General features: G+C 38.9%; 1 long non-coding RNA gene across 1 annotated transcript in view; it reads right to left on the bottom strand.

Annotated features, from left to right (window-relative positions):
* Positions 1-931: 931 nt before the first annotated feature.
* LOC147576668 (uncharacterized) overlaps positions 932-18033 on the bottom strand; it is a 49171-nt gene continuing 32069 nt past the window's right edge. The window contains exon 3 of the long non-coding RNA XR_015241447.1: positions 932-979. This is a non-coding gene — a long non-coding RNA (uncharacterized LOC147576668). The remainder of the gene's footprint in view (positions 980-18033) is intronic.

Below are 18033 nucleotides of genomic sequence, written 5' to 3' on the forward strand. Positions count from 1 at the left end.
GGTTAGAGATGGTAATGGAGAAGGGGGGAAAGAAGTTGTGTGACTGTAAAGGGGGTAGCACAATGGAGATATGGTGATAAAATAGTTCTATATCTTTATTACAGTGGTAGTTACACAAATCTATGCATGTGATAATATAACACAGAACTACACACATACATTACACCAATGTCAATTTCTTGGTTTTACTATTGTGCTACTTAAGATGTAATGGCAGGGCGCCTGGGTGACTCAGTCAGTTAAGCATCCAACTTCACATCAGATCTCATGTTTCATGGGTTTGAGCCACAAATCGGGCTCTGTGCTGACAGCTCAGAGCCTGGAGCCTACTTCTGATTCTGTGTCTCCCTCTTTCTTTGCCCCTCCCCCACTCATGCTCCGTTTCTTTCTCTCTCTCTCTCAAAAATAAATAAAAATTAAAAAAAAAGATGTATTGGGGAAACTGGGCAAGGAGTACACAGGATTTCTCTGTACTCTTTTTTTTTTTAAATTAACAATATTATATTAGTTGCAGGTGTACAATATAGCGATTCAACAATTCTACACATTACTCACTGCACATCATGATAAGTGTACTCTTAATCCACTTCACCTATTTCATCCATTCCCCCACCCACTTCCCCTCTGGTAACCATCAGTTTGTTCTCTAAATTTAAGAGTCTGTTTTTTTGTTTCTCTTTTCTTCTTGGTTCATTTGTTTTGTTTCTTAAATTCCACATATGAGTGAAATTTTATGGTGTTTCTCTTTCTTTGACTTATTTTGCTTAACATCATACCTTCTAGATCCATCCATGCAGTTGCAAATGGCAAGATTTCAACTCTTCTTCATGGCTGAGTACTATTCCATTGAATTATATAGATACATATACAGATGATGTAGATATGGATATAGATATCCATCTTCTTTATCCATCTTCTTTAACCATTCATCTATATGGACATTTAGGTTGCTTCCGTATCTTGGCTATTGTAAATAATGCTGCAATAAACACAGAGGTTTATTGCACAGAGGTGCATATATTTTTTAGAATTAGTGATTTCATATTCTTTGAGTAAATACTCAGTAGTAGAATTACTGGATCATATGATAATTCTATTTTTTTAAGTTTATTTTTATTTATTTTGAACGAGACAGAGGGAACGTGCATGTGCACACACACATGGCAGCAGGGGAGGGGCAGAGAGAGAGAGAAAGAGAGAGAGAAAATTGTAACCATGTTACATGCTCTTAGCGTGGAGTCCAACTCGGGGCTATCCCACAAACTGTGAGATCATGACCTGGGCCAAAATCAAGAATTGGATGTTTAACCAACTGAGCCACCCAGATACCCTGGTAATTCTATCTTTAATTTTTTGAAGAATCTCAATATTATTTTCCACAGTTTCTCTGGACTATCTTTGCAATCTCTTGTGAATCTGTAATTGCACAATAAACAAACATTTTTAAAAAATTTTTTAAAACGTTTATTCATTTTTTGATAGAGATAGAGCGGGAGTGGGGGAGGGGCAGAGAGAGAGGGAGACACAGAATCCGAAGCAAGCTCCAGGCTTTGAACTGACAGCACAGAGGCCGACACAGGGCTCCAACTCATGGACCGGGAGATCATGACCTGAGCTGAAGTAGGACGCCCAACCGACTGAGCCACCCAGGTGCCCCTAATAAAAAAAGTTTTTAAAAATAGATAGCATAACCAAGAGAAATCTAAGTAGATATAAATGTTAAATGCCACTTAGTATCCTAGGTGGGATCCTAGAAGGAAAAATGGACTCTAGGAAAAAATAAGACATCTGAATAAAATATGGACTTTAGTTAGTAATAATATACCAGTAGTGGTTCATTAATTGTAACAAATGTACCATACTAATATAAATGTTAATAATAGGGGAAACTGGGTCTGGGGTATAGGGGAGCTTTCTATACTATCTTTGCAATGATTCTGCAAATCTAAAGTTCTTCTAAAATAAAACTGTTATTTAAAAATAACAAATAAGGGGCGCCTGGGTGGCGCAGTCGGTTAAGCGTCCGGCTTCAGCCAGGTCACGATCTCGCGGTCTGTGAGTTCGAGCCCCGCGTCAGGCTCTGGGCTGATGGCTCAGAGCCTGGAGCCTATTTCCGATTCTATGTCTCCCTCTCTCTCTACCCCTCCCCCATTCATGCTCTGTCTCTCTCTGTCCCAAAAATAAATAAACGTTAAAAATAACAAATAAATAGTGGCAAGCTAATAAGATACATAAATCTAAATCTAAGTAGGACTTATATCCAGAGTAATAAAGAATTCCTACAAATCAGTTTTTTAAAAAAAAGACAGACAACTCAATTTAAAAATGCACAAAAAATTAAATAGACATCTCAATAAAGAGAAAAACAAAATTGACAAGAAACGTAAAAAGATGTTCAACACTATTAGTCATCTAAGAAATGCAAATTACAACCATTAGGTAGCATTACTCACCAAAGAACCTCTAAAATTTAAGGACTGACAATTCAAAGGGTTGATTAAGATGTGGAACAACTAGAACTCTCATGCTTTTCAGGTGGAGTATAATTTGGTACAATCACTGGAAAAATGTTTGCCAGTGACTACTAAAACTAAGCATACAAGAGTATGCCTGACTGGCTCAGTCAGTACAGCATGCGATTCTTGATCTTGGGGTTGTGAGTTTGAATGCCATGTTGGGTATAAAAGATTACTTAAAAATAAAACCTTTAAATAAATAAATAAAACTAAGCGTACATATGACCCTGGATATACATCATAAAGAAATCAATGTTTGTGTCCATCAAAAGACCAGCATGAGAATACTGATGGCAGTTTTCTTTGTAATTGCTCAAAACTGGAAATGACCCAAATATCCATTAATAGAATGGATAAATAAATTCATACAATAGAATGCTACACCGCAATGAAAAAGGACAAACTATTGATATATGCACAACATGGATGAATCTCCGTGACAATGTTGAATGAAAAAAGTCACACAAAAGACAGTACATATTGTATGATTCCACTTATATTAAATTCAAAGACCTGCAAAACTAATCAATGGTTGTAGAAGTAAGAATAGAAGCTACCCCTGGAGGAGATACTAACAGAGAGAGGGCACAAGAAAACTTCTGGGATATTTTCTATTTGTGTAGATAGTGGTTATAACTGTTATATATACACATGCAAAAATTACCTAACCCTTCATTCTTAAGTGAATCTCAATTTGTATACTCCATTATGTATGTTATATCTCAATAAAATTTTTTTAAAAGAAACAATCGATAGCATTTGCCTATGTCAACCATAACCAATTAGAAAAGATAACAGAAAATAAGATATGATTCACTATAACACCATATTGATTTCTGTAAAACCATAGTAATTAAAAACATGCATCAACATCACTGGCTCAGAAACAGACAAATAGGAAAATGGGACAGAACCAAAGGTATAGACTGGATCCTTATATAAATGGGGATTTCATAAATGACAAAGTTGACACCCCAAAGTAATAGGGAGGTACAGGTTGTAGAGTGGGTAGTTTTGGAAAAAATTGGTTCTTTATAAGGAAAGAAATAAAACTGGCTCCCTCACACTATGTACATAAGTGGATCCCAGATAGATCAAAGACATCATTTTGAAAAGCACAATTCTAACTAATAGAAAAAGTGTAACAGATTTTTTTTTTTTTTACTTAGAAAAAGGGAAAGGTTTTTGAAACCCAAAACCAAAAACGTGTCTACATGAAAGTAAGGACTTCTGTCTAATAAAAGATGACATAGACAAGGTCAATAGACAGATGCCAGACTCTGTAAAGATATTTACCACATCTAAAACCCACAGAGGACTATTACTATGGGTTGTCACATACGTGTGGAGTTTTTGAAAATCAGTAGAAATAAAACCCGAAAGAAAAATAAGAAAATGTTATTAAAAGGCAATTCATGGGGGCGCCTGGGTGGCTCAGTTGGTTAAGCGGCCGACTTCGGCTCAGGTCATGATCTCGCGGTCCGTGGGTTCGGGCCCCGCGTCAGGCTCTGTGCTGACAGCTCAGAGCCTGGAGCCTGTTTCAGATTCTGTGTCTCCCTCTCTCTGACCCTCCCCCGTTCATGCTCTGTCTCTCTCTGTCTCAAAAATGAATAAACGTTAAAAAAAAAAATTTAAAAAAAAAAAAAAGGCAATTCATGGAAGGGGAGGCTTGAGTTACAAAATGGGACATACAGAAATGATCAAGGTCACTAGTAATTAGTGAATCATAAAACAATGAAATACCATTTTTATTCTGTTAGAATAAAGATAAAGTTGTATGATACCAAGTATTTACAAGTATATGAGAAAATTGGCACTCTTGTGCACTGCTCATGAGAACATAAACTGGTTCAACTATTTTGGAAAATAATCTGTTAGTGCTTTGCAAAATCAAATAGTGCTTACATACTATAAGGCTGTACTCCCAGTCCTAAGGTTTATATTTCAGAACTTAGTCTTCATGGCTTTTTGTTGTTATAGGGGGAAGTAGGAGGCAACCCAGATATCTATCACTAAGCACCGGAAAAGATAAAAGTAATAAATTCACACCATGGAACGCCATGCTGCAAGTAAAAGCAACAGTATCTATGTTCCTATCTACAGCCATAGGAACAGATCTTTGAAAACACACTGTTGTGTTGGAAAGGAAGCAACTCAATGAAATTTATAGCATAATGACATTGATGTAAATTACAAACTCATACACATGCCAATTCTGATCACAACGGAATAGCTATAGGAATATCCCTCTCACTGTGAACAACTATAAAACTGTACCAAGTATGTGAGATATTGATTTTTCGGCAAAGATAAAGAAAAAGAGAGTGTAGGACTGTGATCCCTGAGAGTAAGGAAACTTACAAAGTGAGTCCCATGATTGTCCATTTACCTGTCTAAGAATAATTCTTACCTATAGTTCACAGAACTAGGTTTTAATAGAACACAGGGATCCTGCCAACCTGAAAAGGCAGAGATCAGAGTTCAAGACAGGTGAAATTATTAGAATCTTTGGGATGAAATTTCATGGAGGAGAGAGCTTTATCGAGATGATCCCTGGAAGTCTGTGTAGTGGTCTCCCGTGAGAACACGGTGGCTGGTTGTACTGCACACACACACAGTGAGACCATTGAAGTCTTGCCAGAGAGAAGCTCCTAGGAGCTTAAGAATGGAACAGAGATGCTAGAGATCAGGCAGTCTGGGTGTCCTTGGAATTTTAGCCCTGAGAAAATGGAGAAATCTCGTCAACACCCCTGGACTTCAGCTGAAACACTAGAAAGGAAGTGCCTTAGGTGTAAAGACCATGTCTTAAAGAAAAATCTACACTGGATTCACCTTAACAAAATCTAGAAACAAGCCCTTAAAAATGTCTAATGTGCTTTTAGGAAATACACATGGAAAAATTAGTAGTAAAGGTGTATCATGTCTGCAACTCAATCTCAACCTTTTTGAAAAATATACGGAAAGAGAATGATAAAGCAAATGAGGTAAAATGTTAACATTTGGAGAATTAGGGTAAAGGATATACGGGAATTATTGGAGTCTTTCTGTAAAGTCTGAAATTCTTTCAATGTAAAGAGTTACAAAAGTAAAACATAATGAAAAAATATATCACATTGTCACTTAAAAAATTTTTTTTTAAATAACAGAAATTTATTCTCTCACAGTTCTGGAGGCAAGAAGTCCAAGATCAAGATATTAGCAGGGCAGTGTGCCTGGCCAGCTTGGTCAGGAGGAGCATGCAACTCTTTATCTCTGGTTGGGTGTAGAGATTACTTAAAGAAAAAAAAAAGTCAACAGGGCTAGTTTTTCCCAAGGCTTCTCTCCTTGGCTTGGAGATGGTTGCCTTCTCACCATGTCCCCACATAGTGTTTCCTCTGCATATCTGCTTCCCTGGCATCTCTTTTTGTATGTCCTAATCTCCTTTTCTTATAAGAACACCCACCAGTCAGATTGGATGAGGGCCCACCCTAATGACTTCATTTCAATTTTGCCTCTTTTAAGGCCCAAAGAGGTCCAAATATAGGCACATTCTGAGGTACTGATAGAGCTTCAACATATGAACTCGGTGGGGGGACGCAACATAACATCTCTAATCCTCTTATTTTTTCTAAATCTTCTTTGTTTTTTAAAATTTTTTTTATTTATTTTTATTTTTTTATTTTTTAAGTAGGCTCCATGCGCAGCATGGAGCCCATGTTTTTTGAAACTTTTTTCAAAATAAAAATCAACTATGATTATGGATTTCTTTTCTTTCTTTTTTTTTTTTTTTGGTGGCAGGAGGGTAGGGAAGAGTGCAAGTGGGGGAGGGGTGGGGTAGATAGAGGGGACAGATGATCCGAAGCAGGATCTGCACTGACAGGCTGACAGCAGCAAGGCTGATGTGGAGCTCACACTCACAAACTCAGAGATCATGACCTGAGCTAAAGTCAGATGCCCAACCAACTGAGCCACCCAGCTACCCTGATTGTGGATTTCTAAATTTGTCCTTATAATTCTGTCAATAAGTTTTTTACATTACATATTTGGGGCTATGTTATTTCCTGGTGAACTGAAACTCTTTAAGTTTTATTTATTTAAGTAATCACTACACCCCACGTAGGACTTGAACTCACAATCCTGAGATCAAGAGTTGCATGGGTGGCTCAGTGAGTTAGGCATCAGATTTTGGCTCAGGGCAAGATCTCTCCGTTTGTGAGTTCAAGCCCCACATCAGAGTCTCTGCTGTCAGCACAGATCCCACTTCGGATCCTCTGTCCCCCTCTGTCTTTTCCCCTCCCCCACTTGCGCCCTCTCTCTGTCTCTCTCAAAATAAATAAGTAAACTTAGAAAAAAAAGTTTCATGCTCTTCCAACTGAGCCAGCCAGGCACCCTGAACTGAAACTTTTATTATTATGAAATAATTCTCTTTATCTCAGTAACTTTTCTCATTAAAGTATATTTTACTTGACATTTAAAAATTTATCCTCACACAAAATAATATTATATATTCTACAAGGATTATAAATATTGGGGTGCCTGGGTGGCTTAATTGGCTGAGTGTCCAACTTTGGCTCAGGTCATGATCTCGCGGTTTGTGAGTTCGAGCTCTGTGTCAGGCTCTGTGCTGACAGCTCAGAGCCTGGAGCCTGCTTCAGATTCTGTGTCTCCCTCTCTCTCTGACCCTCCCTCACTCACACTCTGTCTCTCCTTCTCTCTCAAAAATAAATATTAAATTTTTTTAAGGATTATAATTATTTAGGGATGCATATCAAACATATTAAAGTGCTTGCCCGTGGAAGGGAATGAGATGCTAATGTGAGAGATGAAAAAAGGAAAAGTAGAAGAGTCTCACATGGGCTGATGATGAGATGCACTAAGAACTGAGATTATATATAATTAAGTCAACTTTTCACAACTGAGACCCAAAAATTAAAGAATGAAACAGAGAAAGAAAGCGAGGTAGGGAAGGTAGAAGGAAAAAATATTAAGCCTAGAAAGATGGAAGAACAAACTATAGTTCAAAATTGCTAATTTTTTTTAAGTTTATTTATTTATTTTGAGAGACAGAGGACATGTGCAAGCAGGGGAGAGGCAGAGAGAGGGAGGGAGAGAGAGAATCCCAAGTAGGCTCCATGCTGTCAATGCAGAGCCCGATGCGGGGCTCCATCCCATGACTGTGAGATCACTACCTGAGCCAGAATCAAGAGTCAGATGCTTAACCAAATGAACCACTCAACGCCCCCCAAGATTATTAATTTTTAAGGTGTTCAGGAGGACTTTTCAGATGACTGTATGTCATGGTTTCTGAACTTAGAGGATGAGAAAGAGATGCTTCTGCAAATGGAGTTAAGACAAAGAATGTTTCAGGACATAGAGTAATGAGAGCACAGAACACATTGGAGAGGAAAGGGGAGGACAATAATGAGAGTTGAGTTCAGAAAGGTCAGTTAGTGTGAAAACGTTAAAGTATTATATTAAACTTTGTGCTATAGATAAAAATACTTGTTAAGACACTACTGTGGAGGTGCCTAGGTGGCTCAATCGTTTGAGCAAATGACTCTTGATCTCAGCTCAGATCTTGATCTCAGGGTTCAGGTCCCTCATTGGTCTCCATGCTGGGTGTGGAGCTTACTTAAAAAAACAAACAAACAAACAAACAAACAAAAAAACAGTACTGTGGAGTGGTTTAAAAGCTCAGACTTAAATAAAAAAGACTTGGAATTTAATTTGAACTGTCCCATATGGCAGGGATATGATGGGGGGCAAGTTATTTAATCTCAAGGAGACTCAGTTTCTCATCATGAACATTTAAATAATAATGATATTTATCTCAGTGAGTTGTGAAAAATGAGTAAATGCACATGAAGCTCATGAAGCTCTAAATACTGCACCTGGCATAGAGTAAATGACATGATAGCTATTATTAGTGTTATTATTTTGTCATCACCATCATTGTCATCATCATGATTATTATTTAAACCAGAGAATTACCTATATTTTAGAAAGGGCATTCTGGTAGTACTATGAGAGCTGACTTGGAAGGAGTGAGACCAAGAGCAGGTAAACCAGATAAAAGTGAGCTGCAGTCGATAGTAAGGATCTAAGTGTTGCCAGAGAGCAATATTTCAGGAAGTAAAGTTCATGGGTATTTTATATACCTCTTATGCACCACTTCAAATCCTTATAGCTACCGCTGTACTGACCAATTCCGTGCAGTTTTCATCTATCTTCACGTCAGGGTGCAACTTGACAACACTTCATTTCAAGCCTGCAATTTACCTCTCATTTTCTGCCCTAGGACTTCTCTATTTCCCATCTTGGGATCCTCGGGGCACCTGCTTGGGTATTTGTACATGTGTAAAACTCAAGTGCCCAGGTGGGTTTAAGCCTTGTGGGGCAACCCTTACCCAATGAAAACAGGAATGGGAAAATGTTTCCTCTCTCTTCCCTAAGGTGGACGGTCCTGAGATACATTTCAAATAATTCCTCAGATGTCCTCATGGGATCTAGCACCCAGTTATCCAGAACATTATATATTTATATATATAAAGGTTGTCTTTTACTTCTGCCCTCTAGAATCACATTATAAAATAAACACATAAGCCTTTGTCTCAGGGTCTGCTATCTTGGCAACCCAGGCTAAGAGCATTGCTATATAAAATAGTCTTAAAAAGCAGACCCTAAGGGGGTTCCTGGATGGCTCAGTGGGTTCACTGTCTGATTTCGGCTCTGGTCATAACTTCATGTTCAAGAGATAGAGTCCTGAGCTGGGCTCTGCACTAACAGCATGGAACCTGCTTGCGATTCTCTCTCTGCCCTTTCCCTGCTCGTGCATGCACACACACACACACACTCTCTCTCAAAATAAACTTAAAAAAAAAAAGAGAGAGAGAGAGAGAGAGAGCAGACCCTCAGGAAAGAATTGTATCACCTAATGAGGACTTCATTGCTGTTGATAACAAGTTTAGTTAGAGGGCTTAGATGACCTCTGACCTGCCCAGGAATCACATTTACTAAGAATCTCACCTGTGGTTGATTGGCATGTGGTGCTGGTGAAAGGGAAGTATTGGTTATGTATACAATGGCTGTGGCACTTGAAGAGCATAGGACAATGATAGCTATGAGATTATGGTTGGAGTTCACTTTTATTAGTACTGGAAAAGTGGAATTAAAAAGGAAAAGGACAGGGACACCTGGGTGGCTCAGTTGGTTAAGTGTCCAACTTTGGCTCAGGTCATGATCTCATGGTTCGTGAGTTTTAGCCATGCATCAGGCTTTGCGCTAACAGCATTCTGGAGCCTGGAGCCTACTTCGGATTCTCCCTCTCTCTCTCTCTGTCCTTCCCTCCTCATACTCTGTCTCTCTCTGTCTCTCTCTCTCTCTCTCTCAAAAACAAATAAACATTTAAAAAATCAAAATAAAAAAAGGGAAAAGGACAAACTCCTCTAAGCCAATCAACCACTCTATGCTATGAAAGTGAAGGCTTCTATGACAGCATTTCAGGAGACCCTCAATGCCTGTAAAAAACTGTAGCCTGTGCTGAAAATCAGGCCTGTATTATGATCATCAGAGTACTATTGCTTCAAAGCCTCAACAGATCTCTTACATCAAAGTCAGTCCCTGATAGAAAGTGGAACTCTGAGATCTAGGATAAAGATAATTAGATGGGTAAGCATGAGAATTTTGAACCCCTGGATTCTCTTAAATCCTCCAAGCTAGTAGAAGCAGGAAGGAAGAAGCCTAGCTAGGAGAGGTCCCTCCCTTCACCTGAGGATCCTGCTAAGATCTAAGCTGAGGCAGATGTCTCATAAGATGACCCCTTACTTCTTAAGATCTAAGTCTGTCCCCCTTCACTGCTCCAGGCTTATACTAAACTAGAGTTTAGTTTTTTACAGTTCAGAAGCTAAAAATGGTTTTTACATTTTTAAAGAGATTATACAAAAGAATATGCAACAGAAATTGTATGTTGTCTACAAAGTGTAAAATATTTACTACCTGACCCTTTAAGTAGTTGTTTGAGAAACAGTTTCCAATGTGTAACTGGGACCCAGTAGAGCCCAACTGCTTTTCCATGGGACATGAGTGACAATGCAATCAGAGTTCCCAATCACATGCTGCATGTTACAAAATCTGCTATGTCATAAGGTCAAGCATTCCGGGGCATCTGGTTAGCTCACTTGGTAGAGCCTGCGATTCTTGATCTCAGGGTTGTGAGTTTGAGCCCCACGTTGGATGTGAACAAATCAGGAGACTATAGATGCTGGAGAGGATGTGGAGAAATGGGAACCCTCTTGCACCGTTGGTGGGAATGCAAACTGGTGCAGCCACTCTGGAAAACAGTGTGGAGGTTCCTCAAAAAATTAAAAATAGATCTACCCTATGACCCAGCAATAGCACTGCTAGGAATTTACCCAAGGGATACAGGAGTGCTGATGCATAGGGGCACTTGTACCCCAATGTTTATAGCAGCACTTTCAACAATAGCCAAATTATGGAAAGAGCCTAAATGTCGATCAACTGATGAATGGATAAAGAAATTATGGTTTATATACACAACAGATTACTACTTGGCAATGAGAAAGAATGAAATATGGCCTTTTGTAACAACGTGGATGGAACTGGAGACTGTGATGCTAAGTGAAATAAGTCATACAGAGAAAGACAGATACCATACGTTTTCACTTTTATGTGGATCCTGAGAAACTTAACAGAAGACCATGAGGGAGGGGAAGGAAAAAAAAAGGTAGAGAGGGAGGGAGGCAAACCATAAGAGACTCTTAAAAACTAAGAATAAACTGAGGGTTGATGGGGGTGGGAGGGAAGGGAGGGTGGGTGATGGGCATTGAGGAGGGCACCTGTTGGGATGAGCACTGGGTGTTGTATGGAAACCAATTTAACAATAAATTTCATATTAAAAAAATAAAATATTTTTTTTAAATTTTTATTTAATTTATTTTTTAATTTGCATCCAAGTTAGTTAGCATATAGTACAACAATAATTTCAGGAGTAGATTCCTTAATGCCCCTTACCCATTTTGCCCATCCCCCTCCCACAACTCCTCTAGTAACCCTTGTTTGTCTTCCATATTAAAGAGTCTCTTATGTTTTGTCCTCCTCCCTGTTTTTTATTATTTTTGCTTCCCTTCCCTTATGTTCATCTGTTTTGTACCTTAAAGTCCTCATATAAGTGAAATCATATGATATTTATCTTTCTCTGACTAATTTTGCTTAACATAATACCCTCTAGTTCCATCCATGTAGTTGCAAATGGCAAGACTTCATTCTTTTTGATTGCTGAGTAATACTCCATTGTGTGTGTGTGTGCGTGTGTGTATGTATATGTATGTATATGTATATATATATCCCACACCTTCTTTTTCCATTCATCCACTGATGGACATCTTTCCACACTTTGGCTATTGTTGATAGTGCTGCTATAAACATGGGGGTGCATGTGCCCCTTCAAAACTGCATACCTGTATCCCTTGGATAAATACCTAGTAGTGCAATTGCTGGGTCGTAGGATAATTCCATAAAATAAAATACTTTAAAAAATAAGCTCAAGTATTCCATTGTACAATAGAAATGCTAGATTTGGGATTGGGTCTAAGCAGGATGAGAAGGCATGAGTAAATTATAATTAACAAGTGACCTAAATTCCTGTGTCACTTACCTCTGTAGTACTATAAAGCCTCTCTTTCAATTAACTTCAATGATGGGGGCAGGAAACTTAGGCCTGGTTCACAGAAAGATCAGCTACTATGTTGGTCCTAATAAAAAATGGACTATGCTAAACCACAACTCTACTCAGGTGCAGTCCTAAAGAACCCCTTGGTGGTGAAGGAAAAGTCTCCGAGCAGGCAGAGTTGAGAACAGTATACTTGTTCATCACTTTATATGGAGGGATAAGTGGCCTGAGATATGGATATATATGGATTCTAGTGGTGAATGTTTTATCTGGTTAATAAGGGTTCTGGAAGAAGAAAAATTGGGTGATGGGACAAAGAGAACTGGGGAAAGGTAAATGGGTGGAATTAAAGAAATATGCTCAAAGTATGTAGATCTTTGTGCCTCATTATGATGCCCACCAGAGACTAAACATTACAAAAATGCGCTCAGAAACTAGGTAGGCAGGATGTCTTGTCCTATGGATGCCAGCCAGACTCTCCTTGGCCATGCCAGTGCTTAAACAACAGGCCTCTTAAGGGAGTGGCCAAAATAGCAGGAATGGAGACTATACAGCAGAAGAGACTAATGCGGAGCACTCAATATCACTCCATCCCTTGAGGAAACCAGCCAGACACTTGGTAGCAGATTGATTCCATAAGATCCCTTCCACCCTGGAGGGGCAGCAATTAGTTCTTACTGAGATTGACAACTAGTCCAGAAATGGAGTACTGATATGAACATAAAACTGATGCTGCCGAGGGCACCTGAATGGCTCAGTCAATTAAGGGTCTGACTCTTGATCTCAGGGTTGTGAGTTCAAGCCCCACATTGGACTCTGCACTGGATGTGAAGCCAACTTTAAAAAACAAAACAAAACAAAACAAAACAAAACAACCTGATACTGCCTACTGTGTAGTGAGTAATAAATTCCTTTGCCTCTGGCCTAGGAGTCTCAGATCTTCTGTCAGCATCCCTGTAACTGTGGCTTGTAAATACAGCTCTTGACATATACCTATACAACCTGTCTGTGTGGCTGGGCCTCACCTCATGCCTGAACCCAGGCCTCTCACTTCCTACCCTAGGGCTTCTGTAATGCCATCTTACAGTATGCCCACAGAAACATGCTTGGCTCTTATGCATGTGCAACCCGGAAGCACAGGGAAGTTAACAGTCTGTGAGGCAATCCTTGACCAATGAGGAAGGAGAGTTGATTCTTCTCTTTTTTCTCTTGGTCAGATGGTCCTGAGATGCATTTCATAAATCTCACAGTCCCACAGGCCAGTCTTCCATAGTAGGAGACAACCAAAAGCCTTTCTTTGTATTGGCTCTTTCCCCTTCCTAGTTTTAGTCCTCACTCCTGCTCTCTGGAATTATACTTCCAAATAAATTACCGGCATTATGTCTCAGGTTCTACTTTGGGGGGAAACTCAGACTATCACAATGGAACTTTAGATGTAGTAGCAAGACAACCTTAAAGGTTTGTGTTTTTTTTTTTAAGTTTATTTATTTTGAGAGAGAGAGTGTGTGTGTGTGCGAGCTGGAGAGGGGCAGAGGGAGAGAGAGAGAGAGAGAGAGAGAGAGAGAGAGAGAATCCCAAGCAGGCTCCACACTGTCAGCACCAATCCCGACTCAGGGCTCAAACCCACAAACTGTGGAGATCATGACCTGAGCTGAAGTCGAGTCTGACACTTAACCAACTGAGCCACCCAGGAACCACAAGACAACTTAAAGTTTTTAAGCCTGAGTGACTTAGAGGGTGCTCAGCATTGCAGTAGGAAGAACATGTTTGTTACTGAAACATTAATTTGAAATATTGGGTATATCTTTTTGATGCCCAGGGCACAGGATGTGATGCTTACCGGGTATCAAGTAAAAGATAGATCTTCCTTTCAGCTGACATATATTAAAAATCCGCTATGTGCAAACCAGTTTTGGTTCAATGCCATGTTCTTGAGGATAGTTGACACCATGAAACAGGGAGAAGATAAGCAATATACCAGTAGAAGGAGCAGTAAATAATGAAGCATCTACTCTGCGCATGTTTAGCTCTGCTGCGAAGGAAACATACAATAGTCTTTGTATTTACTTCGAGGTGCTCATAATCTAATAGAGACGATGTTCTTATATAATACAGAGTTGGGCGTGATGTTTAAAAAAAAAAGATTTACTTATTTACTTATTTAAGTAATCTCTACACCCAACATGGGGCTCAAACTCACAACCCCAAGATCAAGAGTTGCATGCTCCTCTGAGCCAGCCAGATGCCCCGGGAATGAAAAATATTCTTAAAAGCGGCAGAAATGGGGGCTCTGAGGAGAGAGGGGGTCGTGGCTGGAGGAGGTGGCATCTGAGCTGGACTCTGGATACAGAGCGCTGAAAGTTGCAATAACAAGACTGAGGGCAGAACAATGCAAGCAGAGGAGATGACAAAGACACAGAAATAGGAGACCATGCTTTATGACAATGTGGTAGTTAGGATCTTTGATTGCAAAGATCACATTACTTTAAGTGATAAAGATTTCTTCCAACACTATGTGGGAAAATAAAGAAGACAGGAATGTCACTCATGCAGGACTGAGGCCTCACGAAAGATTGAATTCCATCTGGGAACTAGAGGTTATACCAGATCCAAGGCAGCTCAAGGGATCAGGTATTTTATCTGGATTCCTGTCTATGGTCTGTCACTATATGGGGATTTTCTCACTGTACCTACTACCATTTAACTTCTCATTTTGTTTCTACATACTCAAGACTGTCTATTCTTTATTCTGCTGTGTCCTAACTTCTAGTTACACCTGTTTCTCTGTATGCCGTTCATCTTCTGACCCTGCTATTAACCGCTTTACTGTCTGGGTCTCAAATTCAATCTTTGCAAGAGAAAATTTTATTGATCTAGTTAATTATTATCAGTCATATTGAGCAACTCCCTTAGGCAATTGGACAGGCTATGAATAGAATGGTCAATTAGATGTGTCAAAGGTGACAGGGTCCTGTGGTATAGAACAAGGTGACCTCACAGCTGTGGGAGTAGAAGGCACCGCTCAAAAACTAGGCATATTAAGTAAAACAGCTTGGCCTGATCTTAGATATAACAAAGAGGAATAAACCTGGGACAAGATAATGATGGCCATAAGTGCCAGGATAAGTCACTTAGATTTATTTGACTAGGCCATTAGTTCCCAACCCTATCAGATGCCTTTTTGTAATGCTCTCTCTACTATTCCTAAATGGGGTACATACATACTATAGTCTAACTACACATACACACATTTTTAAGAAAATCAACAATGTTCTGTTTTACCAGCCCCCTCCAAAGAAACAAAAACAAAACAAAAAGGAAAGTTATTTATAATAAAATAATATGTACTTCAAAATGTAATTGCTCGTGCATGGCTATACCAGAAGTCATAAAGCAGTAGTCAGATGCTTACAACTATACATAGCAAAACTATAAATGTTACAGTTGCAATTTGAACTGATATAAGCTGGTTGTGTTGGTGACTCAGATGCCATCAACAACACTGCAATCAGCAATGCAGCTTTTTAAAACGGTATCATCAACCCCTAGCACAGTGTCCAGTTAAATTTGTGTTTTTTGAGATGATAAAAAAATCTGAAAGCAGAAGATACACATTAAAGATTTTAAAAAGACAAGTGTCTGATTCAGAACAAACTTCAGGAAAATTTAAGACTCCTAAAAGACTATAAGCTTCAAGCTCTGGGCTGTTTTCATCTTTGGTTCAACTCCTACTCCTACCCCAGTGCTTATAAGTAGTACTCACTCAATATGTGATTTTGAATTGAATTGATTTGAATCAAATAATTGCTCCAGCAAAGTACCCACAGGGCCCTTTGGCATCACATTATCTTAGGGCAGAGCTCCAGAAAGACAGTATTAGTGGAAGTGACTCCCTCACCACAGCTATTTCCCATGTGCAGGACCCTGAAGTCTGAAGCAGAATTTCTAGGTCCAGGTCTATCAAAAACAAAACAAAACAAAACAAAAAACTATATTCTATTAGGTCATCTTAAGATTCACTAGCAACAAACCCAAGGACCCACAATAACAGAAGTCTTTAACAAAAATCCATTATATGTAGCTGGCACACATGTTCCAAATTTTGGTTGATTATTTAAAAAAAAAATCTTCAGTACATAGCATAGTGTCTGGCTCATAATAGCCACTTAACAAATATGTGTTGAATAGATGAATGAATAACAACAGTTGAAAAAGTGCCTAAGAAGGAGAAATGAAAAAGGCAAATTCTAGTGTGTATCACACCAGAACCAGATCTAGGACTCAGATTAGTTTTGAAGAACTGTTCAGCTTACTGACTCAGGCCACACATTCAAAACAAAACAAGAAATACGTAGTATATTTGCATACTTACAATGTAGTACTGGAGAGTTTAAGATGAAAAGTAGCAGCTTCTTGGTCTCCTTCTCCCCGCCCCCCCTTCACTCCCACTGTCTCCAATAGGTCCGAGTTTCTAAATATAAACTTTGTTCCAAAGATCTTGTGATATTATCTCTTTTCAGTTTTATCCATTATCTCTAACAACAAAATCACTGAGTTGATAGAAAAGGTTTACACATTTGAGTGATTTTTAAATCGGGGGCGGGGGGGGGGAGAGTTTGTGAGGAAATACTTCTATTATTTCAGCCTTGGTAGCCATGGTAGATGTGCCTGTCACTGCTCAATACACAGCTATTGTTGTCTTTAATAGCAGACAATATTTATAACACTTCTGAACTACTATGTGCAGGCATCATTCTTAGCACTGTACAAATGTTATCTTATCTAGGTCTCACAACAGTATATGACGTGTTATTATTATCCCCATTTTTCAAATGAGAAAATGGGAGACTGAGATAGGTTAAATAATGTTCCAAGTCACACAGAAGACTGTTAACAGTGGCACTTCAGCATAAAGGGCTTGATGAAAATCTGAAAATGTCTCAGACACAACTCTGAATTCCACTTCTGTCACACTCCTGCAAAGGTCTAGCCTTTTCAAATGTATACCTTAAAGCATTAAAGAAAGGCTGTGATTATCCAAGTGGGATAAAATATTAAAAGAATATTTGGGGAAATTATGGCAGCTCTTAAAAAGAAAATAAGCTTTCCTATAGTGCAATGGTCCGCAGCCACTTTTCCACATTAGATTCCACCATTTTGCCCAGTGAGGTTTCCTGATGGAGGACAAACATGGACAATCGGAAACAAGAAAAGAGCAATTCCAGTCAATAATCTACAAGCACACCACAGGAGGATTACTTAGTAGTTTATGCATAATGCAGTTATTTAAAATAATGATCCCGAAGATCTGTGAGACATGGGCAAATGTTTATATAACATTACCTTAAGACAGTAAAATAGAAGATGATACCTCTGATGCAGCTATATAAAAAACTTATTGTGAACAAAAATGTAAGGGGAGAAGCAAAAGTAATTGTGGTTTCTAGTTTCAGGGACTATGTAATTGGGTACGATTCCCTCCCTCCTCCGCCCCCCCCCCCCCCCCCCGGGATTTCTATAGTATCTTTTTTGACTAAAAAAAGAAAACTTGAATAAAAACAGTAAAATATAAAAAAATGGGCTTCTGGCCTCAGTAGCGTAGTAGTGGGGAGAAACTGGAGAAAGGTCTATGAATCAAGTTTATCAGGGACCTCTAGAAAGTCCCTGTGCAATGTTCCCATCCTGGGAGAACTTTGTTTTCTGTAAACCTTTATTGCAAGGTTTATCCTCTCTTGGGATTCCGGATTTTTCGCTTTTGCATTAAAAAATAATTTGTGTGTGTGTGTGTCTGTGTTGTTTTAATTATTATTTATTGCATTTTGGAACTGAGGCAGACAAATCATTTTTGGT

Source organism: Puma concolor, chromosome D1, assembly GCF_028749965.1.
Source record: "Puma concolor isolate L17-30 chromosome D1, mPumCon1.1.hap2, whole genome shotgun sequence".
NCBI classification, from domain to species: domain Eukaryota; kingdom Metazoa; phylum Chordata; class Mammalia; order Carnivora; family Felidae; genus Puma; species Puma concolor.